The 20,506-nt window shown below is 46.6% G+C and overlaps 1 pseudogene; it reads right to left on the bottom strand.

Moving 5' to 3' along the window:
• LOC141157342 (inter-alpha-trypsin inhibitor heavy chain H3-like) overlaps positions 1-20,506 on the bottom strand; it is a 244,816-nt pseudogene that overhangs the window by 9,429 nt on the left and 214,881 nt on the right.

Genomic DNA, 20,506 nt, shown 5'->3' with positions numbered 1-20,506 from the left:
AAGTTCCCTGTAAAGGGGTTGTCTTGTCTGGGACTGAACTACTGTTGACCTGTCTATGGGAAAAGTCATCAATATGAGATCGGTGAGGATCGACACCTGTCACCCTGACTGATCTGCTGAAATATGCTCCAGCAGTGGCCCGAAATAAGTGATGTATGGGGTGGAATACCGCTGTTGCCGCTGAGAGGTACTGATCCTCAGCTCCCATTTGAATGGTAGAAATTCAGCAATACTTGGCAGCAGTTACTAAACAATGTAGGGAGCTGCTCTCTTCTATCTCGTACATTAATTAAATCTGGCCATTGGTGCAAATAACAGTTGATCGACGGAAGTGCCAGGTGTCGGATTTTCACGGATCCCTTGTTGATGGCCCATCCTACAGATAGACCATAGTAGTTCAGTCCATGGCAACCCCTTTAACCATTAACAAATGATAAAAAAATTCTGTGGAAGGTATCTGATGCACCCCCTGGGCTGTGGGGTACTCGGTAGCCGGGCCGGTCAATGCTGGGGGATGTCACAGTGGCAGTGACCTGGTTCGTGACCCAGGGCGGTCAATAAAAGGGGATTATAGTTTTTATAGTTTAATGTTCTTGATGCCAGCTGTGGTATACGGCTATATGGAGCCGCCGCTGCGGTGCAGATCCTCTGGAGCTGATGGTGATGCAGCAGAGTTGGTTCAGCTCTCCACAGGTAGAGCTATGCTCCAGGGCAAGTAATAGTGATGTTATGAGGTAGATGTTGCTGGTGCTGTGTAGTGCAGGACTGGTGATGGCGCAGCAATAATTCTAGGACACAGTGGGGTGCAGTCTTCAAGGTTTACTCACAGTTGTTAAGTTCCTCAGGTTACACTTTCCGGATTATAACCGCCCACGTCGTCCTGTGTTCACCAAGGAAAAGGTTCAGCATCTCACAGGTATTTCAGGAGTACTTAAACGGGACCCCGTTATATGTTCCTTCCTCGTCATCTTCCTGCGCTGGCTCTCACCCTCCTGCCCTACACCTCACAATCAGTGTCCCAAGCCAGTAGCCTTGGATCTTGTCGGGCGAGCTGCAGTCCCCTGAACTCTCTGTGGCCACCTTTTCGGCGATGTAAATGTGGTGGTTGGCAGCTGCACCTTGCAAGTACAGCAGCCTCCGGTTTCTAGCTGAGCCTTGTAGTTCTCCACTAGTCAGGGGCCGGTCCCCTCTGCGGCCTGATCCCTCCACGTTCCTGCAGATTTGGGCGCATGGGTGGCATCCGCACTTCACGTGCCCCTGGGATCCCCTCTGTCTCTGGAGCCTTCCCTCTGCTCCCGTCCTCTCTCTCTCCTGGGCCTCTCTTACTAGGCCCCACTCCTCTCAACTCCTGCTCCAAGCACTGGAGCCAGGAGCCTGGACCTCCTCTACTGCTCTCCTGAGCAGGACTGGCTCTGACTGCACTCCTTCTAGATGGTTCCTTGCTTTCTTATACTCCTACTGAAGTGCTCCCCTAAACTACTTCCTCCACCCACACCCACTACATGGTTCCACCCTCCAGCCAGGGACCAGGGACTGTGCTCTCCCTTAGGAGCAATCTCGCCCTTCCCTGTGAAGTGGAGTGTAATGGATGCAAGTGTGTGGGTCCCGGACAGAACTCCATCCTTACCTGAGAGTGGGATACCACACCTCTGAGTGAGATGCAGTACCTCTGTGGCGACTGAACCCACAGGGGTGCCACATACCCCCTGGTAAAACACAGCACGTCCGCGGGCTGGAACAGAGTAAAAACAAGGTATATTAGACATACAAAATTTTTAGAATGCATTCACTTAGAAGAATAATACACAACTTTTTCTTCCCTTTATCGGAAGCACATTTCTTGAACATTACATGTTTCTTATCAGCTTATAAAACATTATAAAACTTCTTTCAAATTAAATTCTCTTCACATCAATAAAACATTTTTCATAATAAACACATTTTCAGCAAACTACAGTGAGATCCATAACCGGGTGTCCATCTCACTGAAGAAGGTGCAATTTGAGGGACCCGTCTGAAAACCCTCAATGTAGGCCCTGGGCGTGGCTGCAGGGCATAGGTGATCCAGCTAGTGGACTACGTCTTCGGCCACGCCAAACGGGTTTTTGTTCTGCGGTCTGTATAAAACCAATAAGAAGCACCTTAAGAAGTGCAAACGATTTACAGTTTAAAAGTTTTTGGCTGCTCACAGTCCTCAGCCTGTCAGTCTTTATACCCTTACCGGGTAACTAAGTAAACACACACAAACTTTTTCAGTTCACTCAACAATGATGCAACCTTCCGGGTAACTATATACAGTTTAGTTTTTAAAGCAAACAGTTCAGTAGTGGAGTCCCCTCCGGGGGAACATTGACCCACCACTAGATGGCCCAGCCGGGTCATCTTCCTCGGATGGCAAGGGTACACTCTCCTCCATCACCCTGTGAACATGGAGAGCATACCAGCCCCGCTCTCCTCTGTGCCTGGTATAGGTAACCTTGTCACCAGGGTCGGTGTTGGAAGCGCCCGGGGAAGGAGGTCCCTGTAGGGGGACCAGGAGTAGATCAGCGCCACCGGCGCCAGGACAGGGATACTGCTCCTACCTGCTCCCGCGGTCCCTCCGGCACTATCCGTCGCCTCCCGCTCCAGGAGGGGCTCCGCCGGGGCTGGGGTGCTGCTGATGGGACTCAGCGCTGACTGCTGCCGGGTCACCAACTTCTCCAGCAACTCACTTCTCGATATAGCGGCGGCAGCCTGCTGGGCCTCCTCCATCCTTCTGCCCAGCTCTTGTACCTCATCTCAGAGGAATCTTGTATCGTCTAGGGACAGCTTTGTTAGGACCCCCTCCAGGTTGAGGGATGATTCGTTAGGCTGCAAGCCACGGCCCGGAGTCTGAGGCTGGTCTCCGTCCATGTTGCCTGCCGGGTGCGGTCTGCCTGCTCTTTTGGAGACTCCGCAATGTCTCCAAGGTTTATCTTCTCCTCTCCCCCTTCTGGGGCGGTCCCATGGCTGCTTGCTGTCGGCCACACCTGGGGATGGCCTCCCCAGACTGATGGAAAGGTCTAGGTATATGGCCACAGGCGAATGGGGCGGGCTACGCTTTTGGCACCATTCTGGGACCTGGCCCATGATGGGAGGTTTCTTGTCGTCCTTGATAACGCACATAATGGCACCTGTTCTTCTGGGGCGGGCGCCACATTCAGTATACAACACAGTCTCTAGGCGCACAATACCCGGTTATAACGGGTTGGTTCATATCCTGTTCGCATTCTGGAGCTGATGGTGCCGCAGCAGAGTTGGTTTAGCTCTCCACAGGTAGAGCTATGCTCCAGGGCAAGTAATAGTGATGTTATGAGGTAGATGTTGCTAGTGCTGTGTAGTGCAGGACTGGTGATGGCGCAGCAATAATTCTAGGACACAGTGGGGTGCAGTCTTCAAGGTTTACTCACAGTTGTTAAGTTCCTCAGGTTACACTTTCCGGATTATAACTGCCCACGTCGTCCTGTGTTCACCAAGGAAAGGGGTTCAGCAGCTCTCAGGTATTTCAGAAGAACTTAAACGGGACCCCGTTCTATGTTCCTTCCTCGGTTGTCTTCCTGCGCTGGCTCTCACCCTCCTGCCCTGTGCCTCACAATCAGTGTCCCAAGTAGTGTTGAGCCACCCCCGTAGTGTTCGGGTTCGGTTCGGTTCGTCGAACACCGGGATGTTCGAGGAACTGTTCGTGGAAATGTTCGTCGAACACCTTAGAACACCGTCGAACACCGTTAAAACCAATGGCAGGCAAACAAAAACACATAGAAACACATAGAAAACACCTGCAAAGGTGTCCAAAAGCTGACAAACTGCTCAGAAGACACTCTCTTTAAAAAAGCCGGCCGGCAAATTCAGCAGCGGCATACACCGGTACCCGACAATTTAGACAAGAAGGAATAGAGCATCACACATAGATTAGATAGATAGAAACATGTCAGTCACACATATAAGAAGCACAGTGACAGTGTTGGTTACTGCACTTGTCATTTAGTGTAAAGGATTTATTAAAAAAAATATTAGTGTTTTCATGCACCGTCTCTTTAAAAAAGCCGGCCGGCAATTCAGCATCTGTACCCGACAATTTAGAACAGAAAGAATAGAGCTTCACACATAGATTAGATAGATAGAAACATGTCAGTCACATATATAATAAGTACAGTGATAGTGTTGGTTACTGTACTTGTCATTTAGTGTAAAGGATTTATTTAAAAAAATAATAGTGTTTTCATGCACTGTCTCTTTAAAAAAGCCGGCCGGCAATTCAGCAGCGGTACCCGACAATTTAGAACAGAAAGATAGAGCATCACACATAGATTAGATAGATAGAAACATGTCAGTCACATATATATGAAGTACAGTGATAGTGTTGGTTACTGTACTTGTCATTTAGTATTAAAATAAAGGATTTATTATTAAAAAAATTGGCGTGGGGTTCCCCTTAATTTTAGGCTCTAGCGGAGGTTAAGCAGACGGCTGGGGCAGATGTTTGAAGCCTGGGAAGGGGGTAATACCCACGGAGCTTCCCAGGCTACTAATATCAGCCCCCAGCTGAATACATAGCCTTTACTAGCTATTAAAATGGGGGACCCCCCAAAAAAAATGACGTGGGGTCCCCCCTAATTTAATAGCTAGCAAAGGCTAGGCAGACAGCTGGGGGCTGATATTAATAGCCCAGGAAGGGAGCCATGAATATTGGCCCCCTCCCAGGCTAGAAACACCAGCCGTCAGCCGCCCCAGAAATGGCGCATTCATAGGATGCGCCAATTCTGGCACTTAGCCTCGCTCTTCCACGCTGCCCTGGTGCGGTGGCAGGGGGTAATAGGGTTGGGGTTGATGTCAGCTTATAATGCCAGCTGACATCAAGCCCAGGTTAGTAATGGAGAGGCGTCTATAAGACACCCCCATTACTAACCCCATAGTCAAAGTTAAAAAAAACACAAACACCCAGAATAAAGTCCTTTAATTGAAATAAAGACACAATCCTTTATTGTTCTAAATTAAACCATACTTACCATCACGCCCATTCCAGCTGAAGCCAACGATCTCCTGCAATAAAAGAAAAATAATAAAGCAACCTCATCCTTACCTTTCCATGGTTCCCACGACAGCTTCAGCTCTGCTACATCGAGATAACAGGCTGGACCGCAGCAGAACGCTGCCATCCAGCCTGTCATCCCGCAGACACTGAGAAGCGCAGGCTTGCTTGCGCTGCTCAGCGTCTCTCTGTGACGACATCCAGATGAGCCGAGTTCATGTCCAATGAACTCGGCTCACCTCATGCACGTCACTGACAGCGTGGGAAAATTCTCACGCTGAAGCGCTGATTGCAGGAGAATTTTCCCACGCTGTCAGTGACGTGCAGGAGGTGAGCTGAGTTCATTGGACATGAGCTCACCTCATGCACATCACTGACAGCGTGGGAGAATTCTCCTGCACTCAGCACTTCAGCGTGAGAATTTTCCCACGCTGTCAGTGACGTGCATGAGGTGAGCCGAGTTCATTGGACATGACCTCGGCTCATCTGGATGCCGTCACAGCGAGACAGTGAGGAGCGCAAGCATGCCTGCGCTTCTCAGTGTCTGCGGGATGACAGACTGGATGGCAGCGTTCTGCTGCGGTCCAGCCAGTCATCTCGATGTAGCAGAGCTGAAGCTGTCGTGGGAACCATGGAAAGGTAAGGATGAGGTTGGTTTATTATTTTTCTTTTATTGCAGGAGATCGTTGGCTTCAGCTGGAATGGGTGTGATGGTAAGTATGGTTTAATTTAGAACAATAAAGAATTGTGTCTTTATTTCAATTAAAGGACTTTATTCTGGGTGTTGTGTTTTTTTTAAATACTTTACTAGAAATTCATGGCGGTCATGTCTAATACTGGCGTGACCCCATGAATTTTGGGCTTGGGGCCAGCTGATAATACCAAGCTGGCCCTAACCCCTTTATTACCCAGTGAGCCACCGCACCAGGGCCCTGGATGAGTTGGGTACAGCGCCAGAAGATGGCGCTTCTATGAACGCGCCATTTTCCGGGGTGGCTGCGGACTGCAATTTGTAGCGGGGGGGGGCCCAGAAAGCTTGGGCCTCCCTGCGCTGCAGATTCCAGCCCCCAGCTGCCTAGTTGTACCTGGCCGGACACAAAAATAGGGCGAAGCCCCACGTACTTTTTTTTTAATTATTTCATGAAATTCATGAAATAATTAAGAAAAAAAGGCCTTCCCTATATTGTTGTGTCCGGCCAGGTACAAATAGGCAGCTGGTGGTTGGGGGCAGCCCGTTCCTGCCTGCTGTACCTGGCTGGACACAAATATAGTGCGAAGCCCCACTTCAATTTTTTTTAATTATTTCAGGAAATTCATGAAATAATTAAGAAAAAAAGGGCTTCCCTATATTGTTGTGTCCGGCCAGGTACAAATAGGCAGCTGGTGGATGGGGGCAGCCCGTTCCTGCCTGCTGTACCTGGCTGGACACAAATATAGTGCGAAGCCCCACTTCAATTTTTTTTAATTATTTCATGAAATTCATGAAATAATTAAGAAAAAAAGGGCTTCCCTATATTGTTGTGTCCGGCCAGGTACAAATAGGCAGCTGGTGGATGGGGGCAGCCCGTTCCTGCCTGCTGTACCTGGCTGGACACAAATATAGTGCGAAGCCCCACTTCAATTTTTTTAAATTATTTGAGGAAATTCATGAAATAATTTAAAAAAAATTGACGTGGGGCTTCGCACTATATTTGTGTCCAGCCAGGTACAGCAGGCAGGAACGGGCTGCCCCCAACCACCAGCTGCCTATTTGTACCTGGCCGGACACAACAATATAGGGAAGCCCTTTTTTTCTTAATTATTTCATGAAATAATTTAAAGAAAATTGACGTGGGGCTTCGCCCTGTTTTTGTGTCCAGCCAGGTACAACTAGGCAGCTGGGGGCTGGAATCCGCAGCGCAGGGAGGCCCAAGCTTTCTGGGCCACCCCCGCTGCAAATTGCAGTCCGCAGCCACCCCGGAAAATGGCGCGTTCATAGAAGCGCCATCTTCTGGCGCTGTACCCAACTCATCCAGGGCCCTGATGCGGTGGCTCACTGGGTAATAAAGGGGTTAGGGCCAGCTTGGCATTATCAGCTGGCCCTAAGCCCGAAATTCATGGGGTCACGCCAATATTAGACATGACCACCATGAATTTCTAGTAAAGTATTTAAAAAAAACACAACACCCAGAAAAAAGTCCTTTAATTGAAATAAACACACAATTCTTTATTGTTCTAAATTAAACCATACTTACCATCACGCCCATTCCAGCTGAAGCCAACGATCTCCTGAAATAAAAGAAAAATAATAAAGCAACATCATCCTTACCTTTCCATGATTCCCATGACAGCTTCAGCTCTGCTACATCGAGATGACAGGCTGGACCGCAGCAGAACGCTGCCATCCAGCCTGTCATCCCGCAGACACTGAGAAGCGCAGGCTTGCTTGCGCTCCACAGTGTCTCTCTGTGAGGGCATCCAGATGAGCCGAGTTAATGTCCAATGAACTCGGCTCACCTCATGCACGTCACTGACAGCGTGGGAGAATTCTCACACTGAAGCGCTGAGTGCAGGAGAATTCTCCCACGCTGTCAGTGACGTGCAGGAGGTGAGCTGAGTTCATTGGACATGAGCTCACCTTATGCACGTCACTGACAGCGTGGGAAAATTCTCCTGCACTCAGCGCTTCAGCGTGGGAGAATTCTCACGCTGAAGCGCTGAGTGCAGGAGAATTCTCCCACGCTGTCAGTGACGTACAGGAGGTGAGCTGAGTTCATTGGACATGAGCTCACCTTATGCACGTCACTGACAGCGTGGGAGAATACTCCTGCACTCACCGCTTCAGCGTGAGAATTTTCCCACGCTGTCAGTGACGTGCATGAGGTGAGCCGAGTTCATTGGACATGAACTCGGCTCATCTGGATGTCGTCACAGAGAGACGCTGAGCAGCGCAAGCAAGCCTGCGCTTCTCAGTGTCTGCGGGATGAGAGGCTGGATGGCAGCGTTCTGCTGCGGTCCAGCCTGTCATCTCGATGTAGCAGAGCTGAAGCTGTCATGGGAACCATGGAAAGGTAAGGATGAGGTTGCTTTATTATTTTTCTTTTATTGCAGGAGATCGTTGGCTTCAGCTGGAATGGGCGTGACGGTAAGTATGGTTTAATTTAGAACAATAAAGGATTGTGTCTTTATTTCAATTAAAGGACTTTATTCTGGGTGTTTGTGTTTTTTTTAACTTTGACTATGGGGTTAGTAATGGGGGTGTCTTATAGACGCCTCTCCATTACTAACCTGGGCTTGATGTCAGCTGGCATTATAAGCTGACATCAACCCCAACCCTATTACCCCCTGCCACCGCACCAGGGCAGCGTGGAAGAGCGAGGCTAAGTGCCAGAATTGGCGCATCCTATGAATGCGCCATTTCTGGGGCGGCTGACGGCTGGTGTTTCTAGCCTGGGAGGGGGCCAATATTCATGGCTCCCTTCCTGGGCTATTAATATCAGCCCCCAGCTGTCTGCCTAGCCTTTGCTAGCTATTAAATTAGGGGGGAACCCACGTCATTTTTTTTGGGGGGTCCCCCATTTTAATAGCTAGTAAAGGCTATGTATTCAGCTGGGGGCTGATATTAGTAGCCTGGGAAGCTCCGTGGGTATTACCCCCTTCCCAGGCTTCAAACATCTGCCCCAGCCGTCTGCTTAACCTCCGCTAGAGCCTAAAATTAAGGGGAACCCCACGCCAATTTTTTTAATAATAAATCCTTTATTTTAATACTAAATGACAAGTACAGTAACCAACACTATCACTGTACTTCATATATATGTGACTGACATGTTTCTATCTATCTAATCTATGTGTGAAGCTCTATTCTGTCTGTTATAAATTGTCGGGTACCGCTGCTGAATTGCCGGCCGGCTTTTTTAAAGAGACGGTGCATGAAAACACTATTATTTTTTTTGATAAATCCTTTACGCTAAATGACAAGTACAGTAAGCAGCACTTTCACTGTACTTCGTATATATGTGGCTGACATGTTTATATCTATCTAATCTATGTGTGAAGCTCTATTCTTTCGGTTCTAAATTGTCGGGTACCGGTGTATGCCGCTGCTGAATTGCCGGCTTTTCATGTTTCACTGTTGGCACTGTTCCCATCGATTTGGGCAATCACTGTAATGCCACAACCACCATGGCTGTGGCATTACAGTGAGTGGCAGACAATCCCTGCATGATTGGTGCTCTAAATAGCGCCAGACATGCAGGACACGCTTTTGGTGCACGAACAGTTATCGAACATAACCTCGAACAGCCGAATTTTTTGCAAATCGTTCGGGTTCGTCGAACAACTCGAACACCGCCCAAAACAGCTCGAATTTGAGATTGGCGAACAGTTCTAGTCGAACACCGCTCATCTCTAGTCCCAAGCCGGTAGCCTCGGATCTTGTCGGGCGACCTGCAGTCCCCTGGACCCTCTGTGGCCACCTTTTCGGCGATGTAATTGTGGTGGTTGGCAGCTGCACCTTGCAAGTACAGCAGCCTCCGGTTTCTAGATGAGCCTTGTAGTTCTCCACTAGTTAGGGGCCGGTCCCCTCTGCGGCGTGATCCCTCCACGTGCCTGCAGATTTGCATCCGCACTTCCCGTGCCCCTGGGATCCCCTCTGTCTCTGGAGCCTTCCCTCTGCTCCCGTCCTCTCTCTCTCCTGGGCCTCTCTTACTAGGCCCCACTCCTCTCAACTCCTGCTCCAAGCACTGGAGCCAGGAGCCTGGACCTCCTCTACTGCTCTCCTGAGCAGGACTGGCTCTGACTGCACTCCTTCTAGATGGTTCCTTGCTTTCTTATACTCCTACTGAAGTGCTCCCCTAAACTACTTCCTCCACCCACACCCGCTACATGGTTCCACCCTACAGCCAGGGACCAGGGACTGTGCTCTCCCTTAGGAGCAATCTCACCCTTCCCTCTGAAGTGGAGTGTAATGGATGCAAGTGTGTGGGTCTCGGGCAGTACTCCATCCTTACCTGAGAGTGGGATACCACACCTCTGGGTGAGATGCAGTACCTCTGTGGCGACTGAACCCACAGGGGCGCCACATATCCACATAGCTTTTAAATATAAAGAATATCTTACCCCAGTTTTGTGGCCTTACGGCAAGAGTATTGTGCCCTGTTAAAACAATGATAAAAATCGTAGGTTTATTATGATGGTTTAATTGCATATGGCTCACAAATATTCTATTATTGCATTTATCTATTCGACTTCAGCTTGTCTAGCAATCTTCTAAACCGCATAACAAGTTATATTCCATGCAATTAATATAAAATAAAGCGCAATAGTGGTGTACACGCCTCAGAAGCAGGACACGTGCTTGTCATAGGATTGGAATTATGTTAGTATATAGAGGGGTCTACATGTATTCATTTTTATGCATGATCTCAGGTTTCAATTTACAGTAGGAATCTGTTTTTTTGATCCAATTTATTTTAGGTTACTGGCCTGGGCTCTGAGTTAAATGGGTTGTATGGAGTAAAAAAGTTATCATCTTTTGATAGGATAGGTGATAAGTTTTGATCTGTGGGGGTCCGACTGCTCAGACTCGCACCGACCCGCAGAACGGAGAACTTTTATCAGTGCACATGTTAGACCTGAGCTAAACTCATGCCCTATGGGGTTGCTAATGTCACACTTTTGATTACAGCAAGACGGCACACGGCGAAACAGAATGGAAAGGGAGCTCTGCCACTAGGGAAGAAAAGAAGGGGCAACCCTGATTCTTGCCCTGTGCCATCCTGTGCTCCCCTGATGTCCCTAGACGGGTTCTTTCACCCCATGCAGCAATCATCCCTGTCTTATCCTGAGTATCACCCTGACTAGTGAGTAGGATAGTGTGGCACCCCAGGGGTCTGGTTGCCACAGTGATAGAAATATTACGTCTGAGAGCAAGTGGGAGGTTCCCTGGTCAGGAGCCCTTGAGCATGCAACACCTCCTGTCCCAGACCAGATAGGGGAGGAACCTGCCCTATATAAACTGGATCTGGGGCGGGGATAGTGAGTCAGAGCCTGGAGTTTGTTCCAGAGACAGGGAAAGCAACAGCTAGGAGCTCTGTAGGAGCAGGAGCTGAAGACCAGGGGCTGGAGCTAAGCAGAGCTCGCCCTGGCAGAAGAATCTAAGAACCAGACACCGGAGTCCAAAGCTGCAAGGATCTTTAAGTCCAGCAGCAGAAACCAGCTGGCAGGGGATTCCAGGTCCTCTGGCCATAGAAGCCCGGAGGCTCAGTCACAAGGAAGGGACCAGCACCGCCATCGAGGAGCGGAGGCTATCAGAAGACCCCAAGTCACCAGCCATACGGGTGAGCACCACACGGTACACTCAGGGACGTGGGCTACTTCCACTCGCTTACAGTAAGGTAGCCAGGAAGAGTGCAGATAGACGGGGAGGCCTACAACTCCACCTGGCCAGGGGAACTCCTGTTTGTTCACAGACTGACCTGGCCCCTTACGGTAGCCAGTACTCCCAGGAGGGTCTGCCTTAATATCATCAGTAAAGACCCTGAACTGCACTGCAAAGACTCTGAGTCGTTCCTGCTTTCTCACCTCATACAGCACTACTAGTACTGGGACGCCCGTGCACCATCACTCCCATCATCCACATTCCCTGCCCCGAGGCTATACTCTTCCCTTGGGGAGTTATCCTATCCTTTGCTGCGCACACCACACCAGCCTCAGCGGACTGCCTTGCAGCGGCGGTACACCCTGACTGCAATCCACGGGTGGCGTAGTCGGACAATTAACCTAAAACTTATAAAAGACTGCCACTGGTTTGACCACCCTGAGCCACGGGACCGGTCGCCGCCACGGAGACTACAACCCCCAGAGACCCGGCTCCGGGTATCCCACACACGTGTACACTCGGCCCAGGGGGCGAGTCAATAGCAGGATTGCTAGTAATGCTCTAACATAAAAACATAGAGTGGAAACAGACAGGGATAAAAGAAAACAGCAATCATACCTAAATACTCACAAACAAATGAGTGGAATATAGGGAAAAAGTAGGTGAGGCAAACCGAATGGAAAAAAGGATATGGAGATACACCTACAAACAACCAACTACACGCAGATATCTCCTCATACACCTCCAAATGCCTGTTCCTTTCTCAGCACACTCCTCCAACTCCAAATCAGGTAGTGGTAATCTATCACTGGCAACAACCAAGAGCAATAGGTGAGCATATATGCCAGAGGGGAGTGGAAAACTCAGAACAGCTGAGACAACTCAGGATGAGAGCTTCAGGAGATAAACAAAACTGTTTAACCCTTGCAATAACAGAGCATGGGAATTCTGCACTGCTAATATGAAGGTGAAGCTGTTCTAATCAGTGCAAGCATACATCTAACCAGACGCGCCAATCTTTTGGCCCCTCTCTGCCGCGGTATCCCCGTGACAGCTAGGCTCCGCATTCAGCATTTCCCAGCATCCCTATAGGGAATGAATGGAGTGGCAATCAGGCTTCTGACCTGCCACTTCATTTTGTAATGGGGATAAAAGTTTCCCAATCTGCCGATTAGTGCTGGTCCCAGTGGCTGGAAAGCCACCGATCATCAAGTTATCTATCAACTATCTTCGGACACAACAATCACACCAAGAATAAGCACAATAGGAAAGTTTTTTTAATGCTTTTAATTTTCTTCTCTGATAGCCAAAAAAAGTTTTTACACTGCAAGGTGAAGTATAGAAACGTTCCGGGTAATGTACCCTCAGTCAGGCTAGAGTAAGGTATGTGTGGAATGTCCTTCTTGGATGAAAAAATGCAAACATCCACTTATACCAGGTAATGGAGGGATGGAATCACTGGGCTGTCTAGCCATCCAGAGAACGAGTGGAAATTACTATTGCCCATAGGAGAAGGAACCCAGTGGTACATCAAGTAGTGGATGTATAAGAATGCAGAATAATTTCACGAGTCTTGTCTGGGGTTTGAATTAATTTAAAGGCTTTGTTCTGGGATGAGAAAGTTGCGGGGAGCTATTTTTTACTGCATAACTTTACATGGTGCACTATGCAGGCATAGTTTCTTATGGCCCTTTAAGGAATACTATCTATATGGTACAAGTTTATATACAATTTATAGTTTCCCTATAAAGTTATGTTATAAACCAGTACAGAATACTTAACTTTTTTTTTCTTAACTTTTTTGATGATCAGATAATTTTTTAATCTAATTGGGATCAATATTTTAGTTCACAAATGAATCTGTCATTTGTGAACAGACCCTTAGAGTTTCAGCCGGAATGCCAACTACTGTTAAGAGTTTGGTAGAGACAACTCTGTTTTTTCACAAAGCAAATCAATCAAACACATGCAAGCCTTAAAAGGGTTTATTTAGTTTTGGAAAACTCCTCTCCTACAGCTACAATTTGTTTAAAAACAAAAAACTGTGCTTTACTCATCCTTTCCTGGTCCAGCGCTGAATCTCAGCTGATGCTTCCGGCGTCTGTTAGTGTCTGCAGTGCTGATGTCACATCGATAGCACTGCAGACAATCAGTGAGCTCAACAGCTCTGCCTGAGCTGACAGCACAAGCTGGTGAGCTCACTGATTTGCTGCAGAGCTGTCGACGTGATGTCAGTGCTGTAGATTATAATAGACACTGGGAGAAGCAGCGGAGACTTAGCGCTGGACCTGGGGAGGGTGAGCAAAGAAGAGTTAGTTTATTTTTTTTTAAACAAACTGCAGGCGCGAGACAAGGTTTTTCTGAATCTAGAAAATATTTTACAGCTGGGGGGATGAGCCGTAACCATAAGCTTTTGTATACTTTGTTATTCCTCCTGAAAATGAATGTCAGGAAAAGTGATGTAGGAATATCCTCCATTGGCAAGGAAAAGGGTAATGCTTAGTGATCTATGTATTCATTGAGGATTAGCAGAGCGGTGGCACAATGCACAGTTCTAAGAAAAATTGTTGTTTAATGGGAAATACAAGATTTTATTAAAACAGAGATCAGGGCTGGTGACATAAAAATCATGATGTTATTACTTCTTCATACTTAAACCCTTACCAATAGGTCCTTGTAGATGGGACACTTTGGAGAAAACTTGTTGTTCTGCAAAGAACAGAATAAAAGTTAGTAGGGTAATATTATGTAACAAAAAATTGTAGCCTATTGAAGTAGATTTTCTACAAAGTATAGTACCCACAATAACCACACCTTAAGATCACATTCACATGGTGAGTATTTGGTCAGTATTTTACATCAGTATTTGTAAGCCAAAATCAGGAGTGTGTGAAAAATACAGAAGTGGTGACGTGTTTCTTTTATACTTTTCCTCTGATTGTTCATCTCCTGATTTTGGCTTACAAATACTGATGTAAAATACTGACCATGTGAACGTGGTCTAAAAATGAATTTTCGATTATACAGTCATGTTATAATTTTCCCATATTTACAGACAATAAGGCCTCATTCATACATGAGTTTTTTTCACGTACGAGAAAAAGTGATCGAGTTTCATCAGTGATTTTGGTCAGAGTTTTATCAGACTTTGTTCCAAATGTCATCAGTTTTTTGCGCACGTGAAAAAAAAAAAAAACGTTTCGTTATTCTTTTCCTATCTAACTGTCTGTGAAAATCAGACTGCACTCATATGCCACCCGATTTTTTTTCACGGGTCCATAGATTTGTGTTATGTCTCATGATTGGGAATTTTACAGACTATATTGGACTTCTTAGAGTTGCCATGTATTGCTGTTTATTGCTATGCAGTAATGTTTGCTTTCCTTTGAAGTTTGTCCTTTCCCTCTCCCTATCTCCCTCTGATGTGGCTGTGATGTAACTAACCCCTCCCTTCTTCTTCAAGTTTCTTCTCATTCTTCATCTTAACCACCATGGAAGCTCATGTGCTCTCAGTCTGTCTCTGAGAAAAAGTCTTTTTATCTGCTGCTGCTGTATGCACTATAACAAGATTTCTGCAAGGAAAATAAAGTTTCTTCTGAATCTTCATCAACGTACCATCCTGCGGTCGAGTTAAAGCTCTCTGTGGACATCACCCTTGTAAGTAAGGTGAAGAGGCAGTCTGGAAACCATTTCTCACAGCGCACTATACTTGCAGGACAGCCATGGAGACCGAATAATTTGCATTCCCAATTATTGATCTGATACTCGGTCCGCACTGCGGGAAAGATGAGCCATGGGATTCTAAATCGTTTTTTTTAGTAATACTAACGTGTTTTTGTTCCAGACGGGCACCTTTCTCAAGGTGCAAAAACAAGGCAGCAGCAGCGGCTCTCCATGCTTTTATACAGTATGTGTTGTGCCTGCTTATCCTTTACCAGACGGTATTGTCCTATTTTGTGTGCACTTCTGCCTCTCTTCATGGCTTCACAGTATATATTTTGTAGTAATCCTATGTGCCTTGAGCATTGAGAAATCAAGTTTTGATGTCAATGCAAATTGTGAGAGTTGCAGTGAATTGACACACAGGACCCGGTACAGCCGTCAGGTCAGGAATCTGTGGATAGGAGCCCTGATAACTGCCTCCTGCCTGCCGACATCCACGGCCATTGCATGATTTTACATATGTGTCACGCTGCAACCATGACATTGCACCAGGCCAGATAATAAAAAAAAAAGAGCCGTGGATTACAGCAGGTAGCAGGTGATTCTCAGGACTCCCCTCCACTAACCTCAGTTTACCACAGAATATATTAGCCACAACTTTACAAATTACCCTAGACTTGCACTGGGGGCATGTTGATATACAATCAGAGCTAGCTCCGGTCACTTATGTTACAGGTAGATGCCATCTGTTCAACACATCCGGATCTGCCTGGTATAGTGCAGGCTCAACTCCCGCTCCCGCTCCATGCACACAGACCCACCCGACATCGCATGTCTCACATCGGGAAGGGATTAAAACAGTAAAACCCTAAAGTTTCATACAGATGTCCATTATTTCTCACATGTGGCAAAAAACCTGACAGTTTTCCATCAGTGTGTTGGATCAGATTTTCAACAATTTTTCTCGTATGCAAAAATAAAAAAAACACTGATGGAGATTTTTCAAACTTCTAGCAAACAGTCAGTGAAATTTGGACAGCACCAGGATGCAACTAGGATGCCATCAGTGTGCTGTCTGAGTTTTTTCACGGACCCCAAGACTTGAATATGCAATTTTTATTTGTGACTCAGATCAAAATTGGATAGGTTTTCATTTTTATTTGACATTTGATTAGCCCTGTAGACTATAATGCATGTTCTATCCGTGAAAAACATGGCTAGATGCCGTACATGAAACAGACATGAGGATGACCCCAACCTGCAAATTTTTATATTGCTTTATACATTTTTTTTTGTTACCTTCCACAAATTTGCCAGCAATTAATGTTTCTTCTTGCTCATCTTTTTCCTCTGGTTTTGTGACTACCATTGAAGTTAAAGGAGTCACAAATTTGAACTTCAGGGAAAGCTCAAGCGCCTGCACTGTCAGATTGACTTTTTCTGATGGGTCTGCCAGAAGTCTTAGATGAAACAAACTGAGTTTAGAGACTCACATGTAACAAGATTTACATCACCTATAACTAATACAAAAGTGATTTCCTATCAAAGATCTTTTGCACACATTTTAATGCATTATCGACAATAAAATGTGCTCAGTAGTTCTGTACTTATACTATATAACCTACACATAAAGTTAATCAGGGGCAAATCCTTACTTTTAAGAATCAGTTAAGAATTTCGACTTTAGGTATATCTTATGTTTTCCTAGTCGATAACACCATGATCACTATTCACCACCATTCATCCCTGTACATACCGTTTCTCCAAGAGCTGCTGTATGGTAAGATATGCCCAGAGCCTCTCTGTAAAGTCTCCAAAGATATATTTTTGCTGTTCGCTCACATCATCTTTTTCTTGTAGTTGGATGTTTTCAGTGTATTTTAAAGATGCATCTGCCTACACAACAGCATTACATTACACCAAAACAAAATCTAGAATTCTGTATACAGTTCACATTAACTGTAACAAGCGACGACTATATACTACAATTGTATTGTAGATTTTACACACACGCCGCCTAAATTCAGATAGGGGCGAGACCGGTTACATGAATTCGTTGGAATCCTGGGGGAACCATTATTCCGGGCGACCATAGGCTGCAGCTTCTCTCAGGCACAGGGCAAATTCAGTTGCTGACCAGACATATTTGATGAGTCTTCATAAACAGTAACATTTAATGAGGCATGGCCAGTGCAAGTGTAAGAAGGAAGACTTGCCTAGGGACAGGTGCGGAGCTCCGGTGCCAGAACTGCCAGGGTCCTGCCCAGTGTTGCCAGGGGACGGGATTAAGAGTGCACGGGGGACTTCATGGACAGTGCTGGGGGACAGAGGAGAGGGACGGAAGAGAGGAAGTCAGGTGTCTGGGCTCGCACGAAAGAGACAGTTGGTTGTGGAGAGCAGACCGGCAGTTGGGGAGAAACAGTCTGTCCTGCCGACAACGCGAGAGAGATGTGCTGCCCTGTCCTTGGTGAAATAGAGACGTGCTGACCTGTCTGCAGTGATGGACGAACGGGTCACACAGCTTGCCGCAAAACAAGGGGCGTATGGTCTGTACCACGCCTACAGAAAGTGATTGTTCAGTTACCTGCATCACCACAGTTTTCCAGACATCTGACGGTGACCTATGGGTGAGGACGCACCCGGGATTAGTGATCCTAACGCAGTTTGTTGTATGCCGGAGGTGCTTGCTACGGCTCTTAAAGGAGTCGTGACCGCTGACGTGTGGTCAAAAGGACTGGGGGCCCAGTGGGTGAGACCCGAGACCGCCCACTGCCGCCAGAAGACGGACACCCTCCGGAGTGAGTGTCTGAAGACGGACGTAGTTATCGCTAAAGGACAGATAAGTGCAAGCCTCCAGTAATCTACCTTCTCTTATTCAGCCTGAACTTTTGGGACTGCGCCGTATTGTTCATCCTTTCCGTGTTATAGTTAAACCACAATCGTTTATTGTCCGATTTTACTGTTTTATTGTTGTGTTACTTAAATTTACACTCCCTACGTGGAGAAACCAAATCTTGAATTAAACCTCTACCATACTCTCTGCGTGCTGTGTGCGGCATCCGAGCCTTTTAACACAATATAAATGTCTCTTTGAGTAACAGGCTCCAGTAATAACAGTACAATCTCCTTTTCAGCACAGCAGTACACAAACTATTATCCTGTAGCACAGTACAGCACAGTTTTAATGCATACACACCCACAGGTTTTTTTTTTTTACAAGGACTCAATAGTACACAGCATTCTTTATCCTGCATGGAGATGGAGGGGGGGAGGGTTTGATGAGGGAGATGATCCCTATGCCAGGATTCCTTCCAGTCCTTATCTTACTGGCCGACAATACTCCATACTGTTAGCTCAGGGTGTCTAACTGACCTTTGTTTAGCTTCCCTCCTGACCTGTATTCTGTTCCCTTGCCTTCTGTGAGATACATATCATAAGCAACCTTTCCCTTCGGTTACAGCCAGACAGTAAATAACTTCCCCACAATCCCCCTGGGGATCTGCTAAAACAGTCCCTGTCTCCTTTGACTATGTTAACCTCTCTAGTTGCTGGATGCTTCTGGAGCACAACACTTCCTGTCTCCTGAGCTTGTGTTACTTCTAATAGTTGCTGAATGCTTTTAAAGCAACAGCACTACTTCTGCATGTCACACTCTTTGCTCCCTTTTGAATGTCGTCCTCGACATTCGTCTTAATTGGTCAATCTGACCAATTCTGAGACAGTGGTGAAAGTTGAATAGCTTTATATACAAATTGGCATTGTCAAATTGGTATAACGTTGATAAACATTGATAACAACCTATTCTTACGACCTTTTTCTTGTAGGACACCTGTAAGAAATAAACAATTAACACCAGTAAAGCAACCAGCATCTATTCAGCTGGAGCTTTTTGTACAACTTCAACCAGCTCTCTCTCTCTATGCTTTAACAGTTCTTTGTTTCTACAAAGTCTTTTAAGGAAAATCAAAGCATGAAAACACGTCTTTCCACCAGGCAACATCTTCCATACTGCCTCTCGGCGGTGAATACCACTTAAGTGGGCTTACCTGGTCAGCAGGCAGAGATACCTGTTTCAAGTCGACAGTCCTTGGCACTTGACTCGGTTCACCAAGTGTCTCATACGTCAGTATCACGGGCCTCCTAACTTCTCGAGTCGACATCCTCCTGGTGGGTGGTTCCTCAGATACCACTGGTTCTTCGATCACAGGAGTTTCTTCCGCCACACTCATTTCCCGTGCTTCCTCAGATGCTCTTGGAGCTGCCTCTGTAAGTTCCTGTACTTCTCCTGAGTCACCTGTTTCCGCACGGTGTGGTAATTCCGATCCTCCTGAGTGTCGATCAGTCTCTTCAGGGACCGGTGTTCGATCATCAGATCTGAATTGGACTTCATCTGTACTCCTTGGTACGAACTCTGGAGACTCAGGACTTAGTTCACTCTCCTGAGGATGGTACATCCCTCTCCTTGCCGGTCCGAGAAATACAACAGTGTGTTCTTCTCTATCGGAACTTTCAAGGTCACTATCCACCTCCGAAGCTTCAATCTGTGGTGGTCCCTTAGTCGACCTCGGACTACTTCTGGGAAGTCTTTTTGTGGTGGGAGATAATCACAGTGTAGTAATAAACTTTGATGAACTATTCTGGTTTTCTTGTCTCCCGTTTCCAATCGAATTTCATACACTGGGCTGTCATTGGCTTTCCTCCTTACACCACATACACCTTGTCTTCCCAGTACGATCAAAGTTTTCCTGGACCGCCTTTCTCACATACGTTCTTGACTATCACACGGCTTCCCAGTGCCAATTCTGCTCCATAACATTTTCGATCATAGTACTCCTTACTCTTGCTCTGTCCTTGCGTAACCACTTTGGACACTATGTTCTATGCCTCTGCCATCCGTTCCTTCCATTTTCGAACGTACTGCAGATACGTTCTGTAAGTCTCTGACACCAGAGTATCAAACATGAAGTCGATTGGCAGTCTTGGTGATCGTCCATACAATAGGAAAAAAGGGTGAGTAACCCATTGCATCGCTCTTTGTACAGTTATAGGCATGTACCACTTTTGACAGAGAACTCTTACAGCCTTTCTTCTCATCAAAAGTTAAAGTGTGCAACATCGACAATAATGTCCGGTTAAAAAGTTCCACTTGTCCATTACCCTCTGGGTGATAGAGCATTGTGTGGTTTCTCTGAATTCTACAGTACTTTCCTAGCTTGGCAAAGAGCTGGTTCTCAAATTCTCTTCCTTCATCGTGGTGTAACCTCATAGGGAACCCAAACCTCAAAGCAAAATCATTGAAGATCTTCTCTGCCGCTGTTCGACCCGATTTATTGGTGGCGGCATATGCTTGAGCAAATCGAGTGAAATGGTCCATCATCACCAAGATGTATTTGTAACCACCCTTGCACGTCTTGAGATGTAGAATGTCTATTGAGACC

Source organism: Phyllobates terribilis, unplaced genomic scaffold (genome assembly GCF_046119375.1).
Source record: "Phyllobates terribilis strain yellow unplaced genomic scaffold, ASM4611937v1 Scaffold_8__6_contigs__length_399053987, whole genome shotgun sequence".
NCBI lineage: Eukaryota > Metazoa > Chordata > Amphibia > Anura > Dendrobatidae > Phyllobates > Phyllobates terribilis.
This window is presented reverse-complemented; position numbering and strand designations above follow the sequence as displayed.